This window comes from Manis pentadactyla, chromosome 6, assembly GCF_030020395.1.
Source record: "Manis pentadactyla isolate mManPen7 chromosome 6, mManPen7.hap1, whole genome shotgun sequence".
Lineage (NCBI taxonomy): Eukaryota > Metazoa > Chordata > Mammalia > Pholidota > Manidae > Manis > Manis pentadactyla.
The window spans coordinates 61331024-61346278 of record NC_080024.1 but is presented as its reverse complement, the minus strand read 5'-3'; the positions used below and the strand labels follow the sequence as shown (position 1 = coordinate 61346278).

Below are 15255 nucleotides of genomic sequence, written 5' to 3'. Positions count from 1 at the left end.
GGAAAGAAATAAAACCTTTATTGATCTATGTCTGTTGATGAATTCTATTCAGCTAACAAATGAGCATTCTGCCAGCCGGCACAGAACCCTAACCTACAGAGAGCTGCAGAGAAACAGCAGAGAAAGGTGGAGGAGGATGATGAAGCACTTCTTAAAAAGAGGTCGACTAACCAGAAAAATTCTTCCTTCTTCCTTTTTTTTTTAAAGGGCTCTATATTTAAGCTTCTGAAAACTTGAGTCTGAATAGAAAGAGTCGATGCTAACATACAAAACATTCAGCATTTCTCTATCCCTTTGTAGAAGCCACGCAATTTTGACAAACGATACATTTCTAAAAGCTTTCTTCTCTATTCAACATATTAATGTGCATTCTGAATGAAAGTGCCTACATGCTGCCTGCAGTCGGTTTCTAGCAGCAGACACCCTGTGAAGCCCCTAGCAGGGGAGGTGGGGAAGGGGGGGATTTGACAAGGAAGGCTGGATTAGACTGGCCACCGTAAGAAAGGAAATAACCAATGAAAATCCAGGAACAGTATTCAAGTATTATATTCCTCAACTCTGTCTCATTTTCTCCCTCCTCTCATGTAAGACTTTCTTGCTGGATCAAGGCAAAAAAAAAAATCAGTGGGAAGATGACAAGCAATGAATGAGTCATGCATCATTACAAAATAGAATATTTTTTAACCTATTAAAAACAAAGGAAAATTAACACAGCATCAGTTTTTAAAAAGTGCACTACTGCCAGGTAAATTATAAAAGGCTGATCTATATCCCTCTTTGTGCATATGACCTGAGGTTAGTAAACCAAAATTCAATGTTATTAAATATGAGCAAAAGCAGATTCAGGATTTTGATGAAAAAGAAAATGAGTTTAACTAGGTATTATATTATTTTCATGTAGAACAAGGAGGGTGCTAAAAACACTGCTAACACCCTGGGGTAGTCAGGTTTGTCTCCCTACTCTGAGGAGTTTTGCTGTGGATCTATATGAAATAGATCCAACCATAATTTTAATTCTTAGTCTCAACATTTCTTCATTCAAAGAGCTTGGGGCCAAGTCAGAGTGGGAGCCAGCTGGGAATAATTCCCCGAGTACACAGGTCCCAGGTGTAGTGTACCTGTGCTTACAGGACCCCTGGATGTTTGTTTGCTGCTGTTTGTTTTCCCATATGGGTTCCCTAAACATCTACCAACTGTTTCCTTATGCTATAGTAACTAAGTTTGAGCATTATGATTCTAATGTTACAGTGTAAAGAACCCATATTTAAATGAATTCAGTCCATTTTCTTAGTACAGTTTATCTCAGATTTTATAAACTATAGAAGGTTTGTGCCCCATGCAGATTCTAGTTTTAACTAAGGAATGAAGTGGTCCTTAAACCATGCCAGATAACAGAAATACTGAATGAATGATTTTCTGAACATCCTCAAGTATTTTAATTACTTGAGTCCACAGTTCCTTCTTTTAAAATGGTTTATTCTTTAAAACTCACTTCTAAATAAATTTAAAAAGTATTAAAAACCCCACTTCTAAGAAGTTAATATTTACATCTATAGATTCATTTCCACATATTTATACCTACTATGTGATTGAGACCAAAAAAATGCTCCCATTACAAGAGGAAATATAACAGAATTTTTCCCTTACCTAACCTAAATTACTTTTCAACTTAGACCTAGTTTATCATGTGGTAACTAAAAATAAAAAGGCCAACCAACTCTTTAGTCATATACAACCTAAGTCTAGTTTATCCCATTCTCAGTAGGCACCAGAAAAAAAAAGTCTCCAAAGGCAAACTTCACCAGTAAATTTTTTTCTCTTTATAATGTGTAACATTTAATGTTTAAATTACTAAGTTAAAGAAAATAATCACCCACCTAATCAAGTAGCTTTTTGTTTTCCTGAGTATTTCTGATCAGGGTCCTCTAGTATAGATCATCCCATCCTTCAGCTATAGCAACTAAAACTCAACCAAAGTAAAAAAATATTCATGGTAGACTAATACAGAAAATTCATGGCTGGGTGAAATGGAACATTTGTCACTGAGAAGCAAGGTTTACTGTAGACTCTGCAGAATCATACTGTTCTTCCTGGGTTGTTTTTCTACCCAATCAAAATACTGCATTAACTGCAACGTGGGCAATGAGGAGATACAAAACCAACAGTTCAGGATGAAAAGTTCTTAACTACTTCTCATGGCTCAACTGAATACACCTTCAATAACTGCAACTGAATTTCTGCATTTGAGAGCTTTTAAGTAGTAAGAACAGCTAATTCTAAAATTCATAGCCAATATCAATGTTCTAATGTTCAAAAAAAATGTGTACCACTCATATTTATCTGGCCATATCTATCTACATAGATAGTTACAGCATCTATTAATAATGACTGTCATTTACTGATTAAATACTTATGTTCCAAGCACTCAACTAAGCACTTAACATATAAAATCCCATTAAATCCACAGAAAAACACTTATGAGGCATATACTATCGCCATTTTATAGTTGAAAGAACTGAGGCCTACAGAAGTTAACTCCCCAAAATTGCATAGCTAGTAAGTGGTGTATAAGAGTTGGGCTCTAATCACTAGCTATATCCATCCAATTGAAAAAATGAGAGGAAATTATGGAGTCTGCGGGTAATTGTTTTCTTCTTTTTAATTCAAGGTTCAATTTCAAAGGGTAGCAATGGATGGTAAGACAGAATAAGCACTGAGTAACAATGGATGGTTAGAAAAAGTAACAGTAACTAAGATTACTATTTGTAATAGTAATTCAAGTTTCACTGAGTGCATGCAGTAGTAGTGCAGCCCTCACGGCTCCATGCAAACACCCCCTTCCTTCCTGAGGCCTGGATGATTTGCACCAATTAGATGTGATCTTGCCTTCACTTGTTCATTAATTATGAGATGTATCATATTTGCTCCCATTACAAGATGGGAAACCCAGAGCCCTTCACTTGTTCATTAATTATGAGATGTATCATGTTCCACCTCCTATCACAGCTACCCGTGTAGCTGCTTATATAGAATTGGGTCACATACATCTTAGTATAAACCCCAAATCTAGCATGGTAGCTTGCACAAATTAAGGTTCAATAAATATTTGGTAAAAAAAATAAAACCAAAAGAAGGCAACTATTTTTACTGAGGGACAATATGTTATAATTAAAAAGATGTATCAGAGACAATGAAATTTGCATCCTGATCTTGGAAGATTTGCTTGATGCTGTGGTTATGTCACCTATAAACTATGAATGATAATGCCTACTTCATAGGTGATTTGGCGGTTTAAACAGGATGCACATAAAAGAGGAAAGTTCTACAGACAGCAAGCATTCAATGAATGTTAGTATTACCGGGGTGTTGTGCCAAGTATGAGCTGCAGGGTATGCATGTAGTATAAGGCATAGGTTCCAGCCCTCAAGGAATTAGTAGATTAATCTGCTTTTGGTTTATACCACCCAAACATGCCTGGAAACCACTGTCCTTCTTTTTGGCTTATGGTCTGTAGCAAGTTTCCCAAATTCTAGTTCTAATCCTAACTTTTAAAGGGCATGTAATGACATGTATACTAGTTGAGGGAGCAGGATTGGGAAGGGGGTGGAAATGAGTGACTTGTAAAAGGCTGCAGTCAGGAAGTGCTTAAGCCTGTGATTTGAATCCCTGTCTTTTGTCTCCAAAGCCTGGCAGCTCTTTCTGCTGCCTTAAAATGAGTAGAGATAAATCCAAGATGTTAGGGATACAGCTCCCTCATATTCTGGTTCTATAAAATAGAAAAAAATAGCTTAACTGGGTGGGGGTCTAAAATGGCAGGACACATATCTCACGAGGTCATTCTTGCTGCAATCAAGAATTTACTTTGCTTGGGAATCTTTGGCCTGTCTTAGACCTGACTCTGTCCATCCTTGATACTGACAACATTTCTGTGTGTTCACCTGAATGAGAGTGACAGCCTGGAAAAGGAGATGTTAAATGAGCAGATTCCACAACCTTCTCTGTTTCTACCACCTATACCATCTGTAATATAGAGAAGTGGACTATAAAACTTGTGTGTGGGTGTGGTGGTGGAGATGGGAAGTTGCCTGAGGAATAAGGTAAAGAAGGAAGAAATAGGTGACCTTGGAAAGGAACACATTTCCTGTTTTTCAAATAAATTTCCACCAGTGATCCCACTACTGTTTTTTGTCTAGTAATAAAACTGTATTTGTGCTGAGCTAGCCTCTCATTTTCACCAAGTTTAGTAAAACAGTACCTTGGGTTCTGGAACTAGATGCAATATAATCAGTTATAAGAAATACATATTTGTGAACCACTGTGTTATATTTGAAACCAACATAAGATTGTGTATCAATGATACTTTAATAATTAAAAAGAAATACATATTTGGTCAGTCATATACATACATATATATATATATACACACACATATGCATATATATATACATATACATACATATTATATATATTTGCCCTAATTTCAAACTATACTACAAAGCTATAGTAACCAAAACACTGTGGTACTGGCACAAAAAGAGATATATAAACCAAAGGAAGAGAAAAAAGAACCTAGAAATAGACCCACACCTATATAGTAAATTATTATCTGACAAAGGAAGCAAGGATATATAATGGAGAAAAGACAGTCTCTTCAATAAATGGTGTTGGGAAAATGGGACAGCTATATGCAAAAGAATGAAACTGGATCACTGTCTTATATCATACACAAAAATAAACTTAAAATTGACTAAAGACCTACATATAAGACCTGAAACAAGAAAACTCCTTGAAGAAAACACAGGCAGTAAACTCTTGAACATTACCATTCAGTCATTTTATTTTGAAAAAAAAAGTCTCTTCAGGCAAGGGGATGGGAGTGTTGTCCCAAAAGCAAAACTGAACTAAACTACATCAAACTAAAAAACTTATGGACAGCAAAGGATACCATCTACAAAATGAAAAGGCAACCTTATATGAGAGAATATATTTGCAAATGATACACCTGATAAGGGGTTAATATCCATAATATATGAAGAACTCATACAACTCAACACCAAACACACCAAATAATCCAATTTAAAAATGGGCAGAGGGCCTGAATAGTCATTTGCCCAAAGAAGACACACAGATGGCAAACAGACACATGAAGAGATACTCAACATCACTGATCATCAGGGAAATGCAAATCAAACCACAATGACATATCACCTCACATCAGTCAGAATGGCTAATACCAACAAGACAAGAAATAACTAGTGCTGGTGAGGCTGTGGAGGAAAGAGAACCCTCTTGCACTGCTGGTAGGGTTGCAAATTGGTACAGACACTATGGAAAGCAGTATGGAGGTTTCTCAAAAAACTAAAAATTGAAATACCATATGACCCAGAAATTCTACTTCTGGGAATTCTACCTAAGGAAAACAAAACCACTAATCTGAAAAGATATATGCAGCCCTATGTTTATCACAGCACTACTTACAATAGTTAAAACATGGAAACAACCTAAACGTCCACTGATAGATGAATGGATAAAAAAATATAATAGAATAAATAGAATATTATTCCACCATAAAAAATGAAATCTTGCCATTTATGACAACATGGATGGACCTAGAGGGTATTATGGTGAGATACACCAGACAGAGAAAGACAAATACCATATGATTTCACTTATGTGTGGAATCTATAAAATCAACAAAATAAAACTGAAATGGACTCATAAACACAAAGAATAGACTGGTGGTTACCATAGGGGAGGGGGTTGGGGGAAAGGGTGAAATAGATGAAAAGGGAAAAAAAAAATCACTGAGAATGTTTGATAACTTGATCTGGGTGATGGTTAAATGAGTGTACACACATGTCAAAATTCATCAGGCTATACACTAAGATTTGTGCATTTTATTGTGTACCTCAATAAAAAAAATAGATTATATATATATATATACTTCCAAAAAAATTAAAAAAGGACACAACCAATTATGAGGGCTCTACCCACATGACCTCAAAAAAAAAGAAGAAAAAAAAGAATGAGATAATATATGGAAAGCATTTTGCATTACTCCTGGAAAGAAGGTAATCAATTAACAGAATCACCTATCCTTTTGTTGTATTCAAGGACCTAAATTTCCAAGAACAGGATTAGTATAAGGTGTGACTGATCCGCATTAAAGACCCAAGGCCACTGTCCTAAGCAATGCCAGCTTCAGAGCGAATTATAACCACGTGGTTTAAGGACACATCAGAAGTATCACTGTCTCCAATCTTTTACTCTCCTCTGTCTTAGCAATGAATCCTGGGGCTCAAACTGAGTCATCCCTGTTCTGTTCACCTTCTCACTTCAACCCCTGCTTAATGGGAAGGGTCTTCCTACCTCTCATATTATCTATTGCATCAATGTACTCAACATGAAGGTACAAATGACTGATTACACTTCCTCTTTCATGAATATCTGGTTTTTAACACCGTACCAAGATTTAAACCAAAGGAATAAATCTCCAATTACTGAATGTCAGAACTCACTGAAGTTAGGGTATTTTCTAGGAAACTGGAAGGCTCTTACATGAATAGTCTTTTCCTTTGTAATGTCATCATGACACTACAGGCTCAAGAGCACAATGCTCCAGTTAACTAAGCTAAGTCAACATTCTATCTGAAAAGCACCATAAAGAAATGTTCTAGTTGACATACCCTGAACCTTGGGTAGAAGTCAATAACTGCACTGACTTGGGTAAACCCGATTCAGGCTTAGCAAAATCTGGCAATTTCTATAAAATGTTAAAATTGAGGTATAAACAACACAAATTCTCTAAAACCTCCAATATCAAGTTATATCATGAAGATTTGTGGATCCAAGCAAATATAGCTCACTCTAGATACAGATTATTAGCACCTTTGTCCCCTGAATTACAATGTGTAACCTAATTTCTCTCCATTAGATCTAAGAGTGGAATACATTCCAAAGTACTTAACAACAATGCCTCAGATCACATGTATTAACAGATGACTGCATGGCACTGAACTAGTAAATGCTTTACATATATGATGTAGTTTAGTTGTTAAAACAATAAGGAAGATATTCTAATTTTCATTTTTAAGATGAAGAAACAGAAGCACAGAGAAGTTAAGTACCTTGGCCAAGGACACCTAACTAGAATATGGTGAGAATTTGAACCCAGGTCTAAGTGACTTCAAATTCTGTGTCTTTTTTCTGGACTATCCTGCCTCTCATATTATCTATCGTTAACATGCAATCTGGAAAGCTATCATTTGAATATATTTCTGGATCATTTATATTCTAGAACCCCTCAGATCCCTAGCCATTTTAGTACTACTTATATTTGAATTTAAAATATCTAAGAGATTCATCATAATCAAAATTTTCAAATGCATCTTAAGTCAAACACTAGAGACAGCTATACAGAACTGTTTAAAAATTTCTCAAGTTATGTCAGGATAAATAACTTTTTATGTTGCACAAGAAACTGATTTTCTGCAGGGCTCTAAATTTTTATGGTACTGGCATCAGTTGCCTCATAATTCCTAACATAGTCTTCATTACATAGCTCCTCTAGCATTAACATAATAGCCACCTAAACACATAACAATAAGGCACATCATTCATTCCAGCTTAATACATTTAAATCATACTATACTAGCACTGACAGTACCAAACTCCTGTACACTCTAACACATTCCCTGACAGACTCACATGCAATAATTTTAAACACAAGACATTTGAAAACATAATGCAAACAAAAAAATACAGCCCTGCATTCCTTTAATTAAACAAAAGAAATGATCAAATTCTCCAAGCATCAGTTTGAAGGGACCACTGTACACGCTGCAGGAGCAATGCCAGGCCCAGAGAGGAGGGGCAGGGTAGCACAAGCTTAGATTCTGAGCCCGGTTCTAACTGACACCATGAGCCAAGTCACTGAATTTTTCTAAGTCCCAGATGGACGACATGAACTCCATGATCTTCTCTATATTTTCAGTAAGAATTAAAAGGAAAAAGGAAGGTCCATACTCATTCAGCACATACGGATATAAGGATGTAGGTGTGTCTGCGTGGGAAAGGCCAGCTTGGCCAAGTCCACTGCGTCCCCACAAGGCGGCTGACTGATGTATCTGAGAGTCAGACTGCAGGCTTGGAGACTTACATCTGTCAGCGAGAGGAGATCCTGTCTAGTTCTCAAAGGGAGACTGGCATTGTAATACCAGGCTCATGAGCTGACAGGGAAAGCAGAATGACAGCTGTCTAAGTTAGATATGAGATATGAGATGAGATAAAATGATCATAAAGTGGGTGACCAACATGCTCTTTTTTGGTAGTGCACCTACAATGGAAACAAAAAATAATTAGGAAGCTAATGAGAATGGAATCAGAACAAGTAGAGTGGGACAGACGAACTGAATATTTAATGCACAGGGTTTAAGGTATCTGTTGTATGCTCTACAATTAGGATGGCCTTGCCAATGGACCAGAACACTAAACATCCATCTAGTGGGTCTACCTCAATTTCAAGTCAGAACTTAGATGCACATAGGCAACCTCTACCTCTCTGAATTTTCTTTTTCCAGGTTTCTCACTGTGATGTTTTTGCGTATTTCTGCTCAAATTTTATAGGTGGTGATTTTAGTATTAATTCATAAGACACAGTCTTATTTTTTCATTTACAAGTTCTTAAAGGATACTAGATTGTAACCCTGATGTTTTGGTAACAATTTATATAATAGGTGCTTTGGGAAGATAAAATTTAAGAAATGGAAGATGTTTTCCTGTCCTGAATTATGTAACCACAATATATACATGCAATATATATAAAATTATGTAAGTATAAAATATTCTAGTCTAACAATCCAATATCTGGCCACTGGCAGTGATGTTTGTATGGTGATGATCATAACATTCTTTCTTGGTTCTTCCTAATGAAATGTTGAAATTGACCCCATTAAACTTCTCAATTTTCCCCCTAAATGAACTGGAGGGGCTACTGAGAGAGATGTGTCATTAACAGTTTGATTTTTGTTTTACTCATATTTTTGATACCTATTTCCTGCAAGACTTAAAGAAACACTATTATTGTTCTGTAACCATAAAGGAGATGAAATTGGAGTTCTAAGACCTTATCAACGACAATAAGGGAGTTTACATCCAGTGCAAAACTTTTTCACACTTTTTCTTGTAATAACATATAGAAAATACAACTGAAAAGCCAACTCAGATTGATATACTATGAGTATTTTCAGATTTAAAACTGCCATGTGAGGTTATTTCAAGCTATGGCAGTCCAGCGAGCCTTTTGCAATCACCAATTTCAGAGGCAAGCCAGTGGATCAGAATAAAAGCTATTCATTCTACTTTTAGTATTCTCATTCTTTCAATGACTTCTGTTGATTAGGCTAGGATGAAGTCTATGTGATTTAATTTTAAAGGGACCAATTACCGACTTACTTAAAAGTTATAAAAGCTTATTCCTATATGTGTAACTTGAATATTCCAATGGTAGTTTATTTTAATATTTCTTTTATGCCTCAATAAAGATAAAAGTTAACTCAAGGTATGAAGTATATTTGTGAAGTCAAACATACTTTTGAAAACCTATTTTTATTATTTGAGACTGGCAACAGTGGCCTGAAGGCAAAAATTTACCTTTTATAAACAATGATTCTGAGAAAGTGTAAACACGAGCATAATTCATAGATGTGTTAACTGTTCGCCTCATTGCCATATATTAACTTGCCTTTTCTTTGTAATGACACACTACATAGCATGTTTTACATCAAGATAATGATTTTAAAAAATTAAAAATAGCCTGTATCTGGCCATTTTGTAAAATCAACTTTTTATATCATGTTCATAGTATTTTATTTTATGAAATATCTGTTAGTTCAAAGGATCCTAATGAAATTATTAAACTTTAACAAACCCTCACTTGAATGCTCTCCTTAATATAAGAGATAGATTATTTTATTTATATATACTTAGTGTCCATATGGAACCCGACATCTTACGAGCAATTTGTGGCATCTGGACCAGGCCCAGAAATGATCAGTGTGTTAGAAAGTCAGACTGCAATCAACTTCTTGTGAAGAGGAAGGAAAGATTAAAGGATAATTTAATGTCCATCTTTCAGTGACATTTTAATGTATTGAAAGGGATCCACACTGCTGTTTTCCTCCTCCACAAAGGATAGGTTAATGGGAAATAATTTAAGGAGTAATGAAGATCTTAGGTTGTAAGGTCAAATGTTATTTAAAGTTAACTTGCCAGCTCAAGCCAGTGCTTTACTACCTTTTCCACCATAATGTCCCCAAGAGCAACCGATGGTGAACAAGGATGTGCAGGGCTCTCTAAGATTCCCCACGATGTATAATATAAAAATGTTTTCAATCAATTAATGCTGGGTAAAATTGATATTCTAGGGACATGTGTCATTTTATCTTTAGATTTAGCACATCCCTGATAAACAGCAGAAAATTCACGTTTAGTTGCAGGAGAGCAGGCGTGGGTGACTGAGGGAGGCCTCAGAGACCTCTTCTAGCAATAGGCCTGATTCTATAGCCACGCTACATAGCAACAAGGAATCTGTGAGGGAACTGACTTAATGATCCTGTTCTAGTTTACAATAACTTTAATTACTGCACTTTTTTGCCTATTTGGTTTAAAAAAACAAATCCGGGCCCAGCTCTTAAATTGCTCCCAGACCAGTAGCACTCATGCAGAGCTTTAGATTCGATGAAGCGCTTTGTCATATACACTATTTCATTGTATCCTCACATTCCTGTATTTCAGAAAGAAAATTCAGCGATGTTAAGGTATTTATTTGCTCAGGGGCAGATCATCAGTACGCAAGGGAGACCCCAGCTTCCTGACTTCACACTATCCCTTCTCCACTTTGCTGTGCATTCCTGGGACCTGGAGATACGATCACTCAACATGTGATGAGACTGACTCTTACCTTAGTAAGACCCAGGATTACAAAGACCCAGACCATCAGCAAGCAGAAATACTGACAGCTAAAAATGACCATTTCCAACTCAGTTCTAAGCCTGATAAGCGGTTTACAACATACAGGGAAGTAAGGTCAGCCTTGGTGATTAATTTCTGGCATTTTAAAAGCCTTTCCCATTATTTTGATGGTGGTGAGTAGACTTGAGATAAAGCAGGGAAATGGGACAAGAGTCACACCATTGTAAAATCTACATAGCCTGCGAAAAAGGTACCGCACCCGCTTATTCTTTAACTTAATCTATATGCTTTTCTTCTTCTTCCAGCCCCTTAATCAATTAAGTAACTTTGTAACCAGGATGAGACAGACCTCTGTAGTATAAACAAACCTAACTAAAGAATGCTAAGACCCAAATCAACAGTCACCTAAAAAACCCTATTTTTAAGACAGAATTTCAAAGCAATTATTAATCACCTGTATACATGGTGCCTTATACTGACCTCTACCGGAAAGGTTATATAAAACCCCAAACCCTAAACTCTTAAGTGTGTCTCCTTTCTGCACTCCTGAGTATGTACTGTCGTATCAAGTAAACTTCATTGCTGCATAAGCCTACTGCACTTCATCTCACAATTCCTTTTCTCAATAAAGAACTCGCTGACCTCCACCTCCGTTGGTGAGTGTCTTTGTCACTCTGCTGTTCGTTCAGCTTTCTAGTCTCAAATGCAATCTTTTCTCTCCTTTTTACTTCCAACAAGTGGAGAAGCAGCTGCTGTGTAGGTAGGGGCTTGCTTCCCAATGCCCAAGTGACCTGGAGGGAACTGTGGGCTGTTCAATCATGTTCTTTAGCAGCCTGCCAGAAAAGCTTCCTTTCCTTGCTTTGGGAAGTTCTTATATCACAAACTCACTCATCCTGTGCTCCGTGGCTCTCCCAAATTCTGGTAGGGATGTGATTCCCACCCTTTGCAGATCAAGCAGACAGTGGACACCAGGTGACTCTGGCTCTAAAAGTTGGCAAGGGGAAGTGGCCATTTTCTTATAATGGCTATTCCTTAAAATACCTTATATCCCAGTTTAAAAAAAGTAACGGTAGGTCAGAGGTCCAAGAAGGGCATTTTAAATATTGTTTCCTCATTTGAGAGCCAAAATGTATGCAAATATGAACTGAAAATATGTTACGATTTGTGACAACACTGGTATCTTAGCAACACAGCTGATTAAAGGACCAGACTGAATTGAACACATTTGTTGAGTCAGGAGAACAGGTGCTGCCTGAAGTACAAAGGGTGCTTGGGATTCATGAACTGCACTTTTCGGTTCTAAAGACTGTTGAATCATTCCTGTTTATATTATGCAGGACCAAAACAACTATTACTGGAAGAATAGTGCAAAGTGCTATGAAAATTTATGTATGAATAAAACCCCTCTGTAATGATGAGTTGCAAGAAAATGTTAGAAGAAAAGGGGATCTGGGGAGTATATACCACTAGTAAATGTACTTTCAAGTTTGATTATTTTTCTTCCTAAGAATTCAAAACCATAACTTGCTAAAAACTACAAGATGAAACTATTTTCAAATGCATGTCTTAATAAGGAAGACATTAAAAAAAGAAGTTTGACGTAAAAGAAAAAATAACCCGCCTAAAATAACTCCTACTGCAAGATCAGCTGCAGAATTTTTTAAGTGGATGCTTTTGTTACATATTTCACTGCAAGAAATATCAAATAAGGACATCAATTGCATAATGTTTTTTTTTGTTTCCATTCTTAAAAGAACCTGGCCTCTGAAATAGTAAGTATAGAATTTAATATATTATTTTGTACCGAGACTGCTTTTAATCAACATCATATTAAATTAGTTATTGTAGTCACATACTTAGACTTCTTTTTCCTAACCCTGTTTCTTCTATTGTTTCTGCTGTAGATTACATTTAGTTTAGTTTTATACCTCCACATTTGAAAAACTCTCTGAAAGAGAATTACCTTCATACAAAATAATGTAAAGGGTATCTGGGTTCTTTGTAGGGATTGTTTCCTTGAAGAAAAGTATTGTTTGAGTTGCAAGCTGACCTAGCTGCTCATTCCATAGAATACCATTTTATTTACTTGGAACAATAAGTAGCGTAAATATTGGTCATTCAGAGTTAACAATTCTTCAAAAATGAGAAGTGAGATAAGTGAAGAGAGGCTTAAAGATGGCAGCATGAGAGGTGAGACAGAGAACTCCTCCCCAAACCACATATAATATGAAAATAGAGCACATACATTTAATCCTGAAACAGCAACAGGGAAGACGGCTGCAGCAGACTGCCTACACCTGGGGAAACCAGCAGACCTCAAGGAAAAGGTTAAAGTACCAAAGCTGTGTCACAGAGGGACCCAAGCCTTTCCCGTACCTCAGCTCACCACAGGAAGGGAGGGAAACGGAATGGTGGGGGGGTGGAGGCCTAGGACTGCTGAACACACAGCCCTGAAGATCCGCTCTGGGAGCATGAACCTATATTACATGGTGGTCTGGAAATTAGTGGGGTTGGAAAGCTAAGACAGGTGGAATACTTGGAGACACTGAGATTCTAGCCGCTTGTGGAAAACAGGGATACATGTCAGGTCACTTTGGGAAAAAAAGAAAGGCAGCAGTCTGAGAGACTTCTTAACAGCGAGAGAGCTGCTAAAGGAGCAAGGATTGCACAGAGCTTGCTGCTCAGGAGAAAGGACAGGTGGACAAAATTGTCCATGCGCACTCTGCCCAGCAGGTTGGGAACTTTCAGGAGCTTCAGGCACTCCATCCCCCTGGCTGGCAACACAGCTATGAGGCCCCCACCATGTACACAACCTGCCCCGAATTACTCCTGCCTGGCACGAGCTCACAAAATGGTTGCCCCCACCATTGCGGAAGGCCAGCCAGAGGGCAGCCATGCCTATGGCAGCTATAAGTACAAAGCACAGACGCTTGTCCCTGCATGCTCAGCCCACTGGCCCTGGCAGTGGAGGCAGCACTGCAGCTGGGAAGCAGGAAAGAGCTCTTTCCTCCTAACAGGCACCAGCGCAGCTCAACTGCGACCCCTGCTATCACTCCAGGGGCTGAGCAGCTCCAGAGAGTAGAGTTTCTGGGCAATAGAGGGTGCCACATACAAATATGAAATGTCAAAGGAACTTAGTTCAAACCAAAATCCCACAGACATCAGAAAGAGGGCCAAGTGAAACTGAACTCAAGAATCTCCCTGAAAAGGATTTCAAAATAAAAATCATAAACATGCTCACAGAGCTACAGAAAAATATTCAAGAACTCAGGGAGGAATTCAAGAATGAGATATGAATGTTGAAGAATACAGTATCTACAATGAAACATACAATGGAGGGATTTAAAAGCAGATTAGATGAGTAGAGGAGAGGGTAAATGAAACATACATTAGAGAACAGGAATACAAACAAGCTGAGGCACAGAGCAAAAAAGGATCTTTAGGAAAGAAAGAATATTGAGAGAACTGTGTAACAAATCTGAATGGAACAATATTTGCATTATATGGGTACTAGAAGAAGAAGAGAGAAAAAGGGATAGAAAGTCTCTTTGAGGAGGTAATTGCTGAGAACTTCCCCAGTCTGGGGAAGATGATAGTCTCTCAGGCCATGGAGGTGCACAGATCTTCAAACACAAAGGACTCAAGGAAGACAACACCAAGACATATCATAATTAAAATGGCAGAGATCAAGGATAAGGACAGAGTATTAAAAGCGGCCAGAGAGAGAAATAAGATCACATACAGAGGAAAACCCATCAGGCTATCATCAGACTTCTCAGCAGAAACCTTACAGGCCAGAAGGGAGTGGCAAGATATATTTAATGCAATGAAACAGAAGGGCCTCAAACCAAGAACACTCTACCAGCAAGATGATCATTAAAATTTGAAGAAGGGCTTAAACAATTTCCAGATAAGCAAAAGCTGAAAGAATTTACCTCCCACAAACTGTCTCTACAGTGTATTTTGCAGGGACTGCTATAGATGGAAGCATTCCTAAGGCTACATAGCTGTCACTAGAGGACATAAAACCACACTAAAGAAAGTAGACCAGTTAATTACTAAGCAGATGCAAAATCAAATCAATTACCACAAAGTTAGTCAAGGTATAGACTTAAGAGTACAGAATATGAAACATAATATATAAAGAATGGAGGAGGAAGAAAAAGGAGGAAAAAAAAAAGAACGTTTAGATTGTGTTTGTAATAACAATACTAAGTGAGTTAAGACTGCTAGATAGTAAGGAAGATAACCTTGAACCTTTGGTAACCACGAATCTAAAGCCTA

The 15255-nt window shown here is 37.3% G+C and overlaps 1 protein-coding gene across 1 annotated transcript in view; it reads right to left on the bottom strand.

Annotated features, from left to right (window-relative positions):
* Positions 1-15255, bottom strand: part of CHN1 (chimerin 1) — a 227407-nt gene that overhangs the window by 51624 nt on the left and 160528 nt on the right. The gene's annotated exons all lie outside the window — the stretch shown is intronic.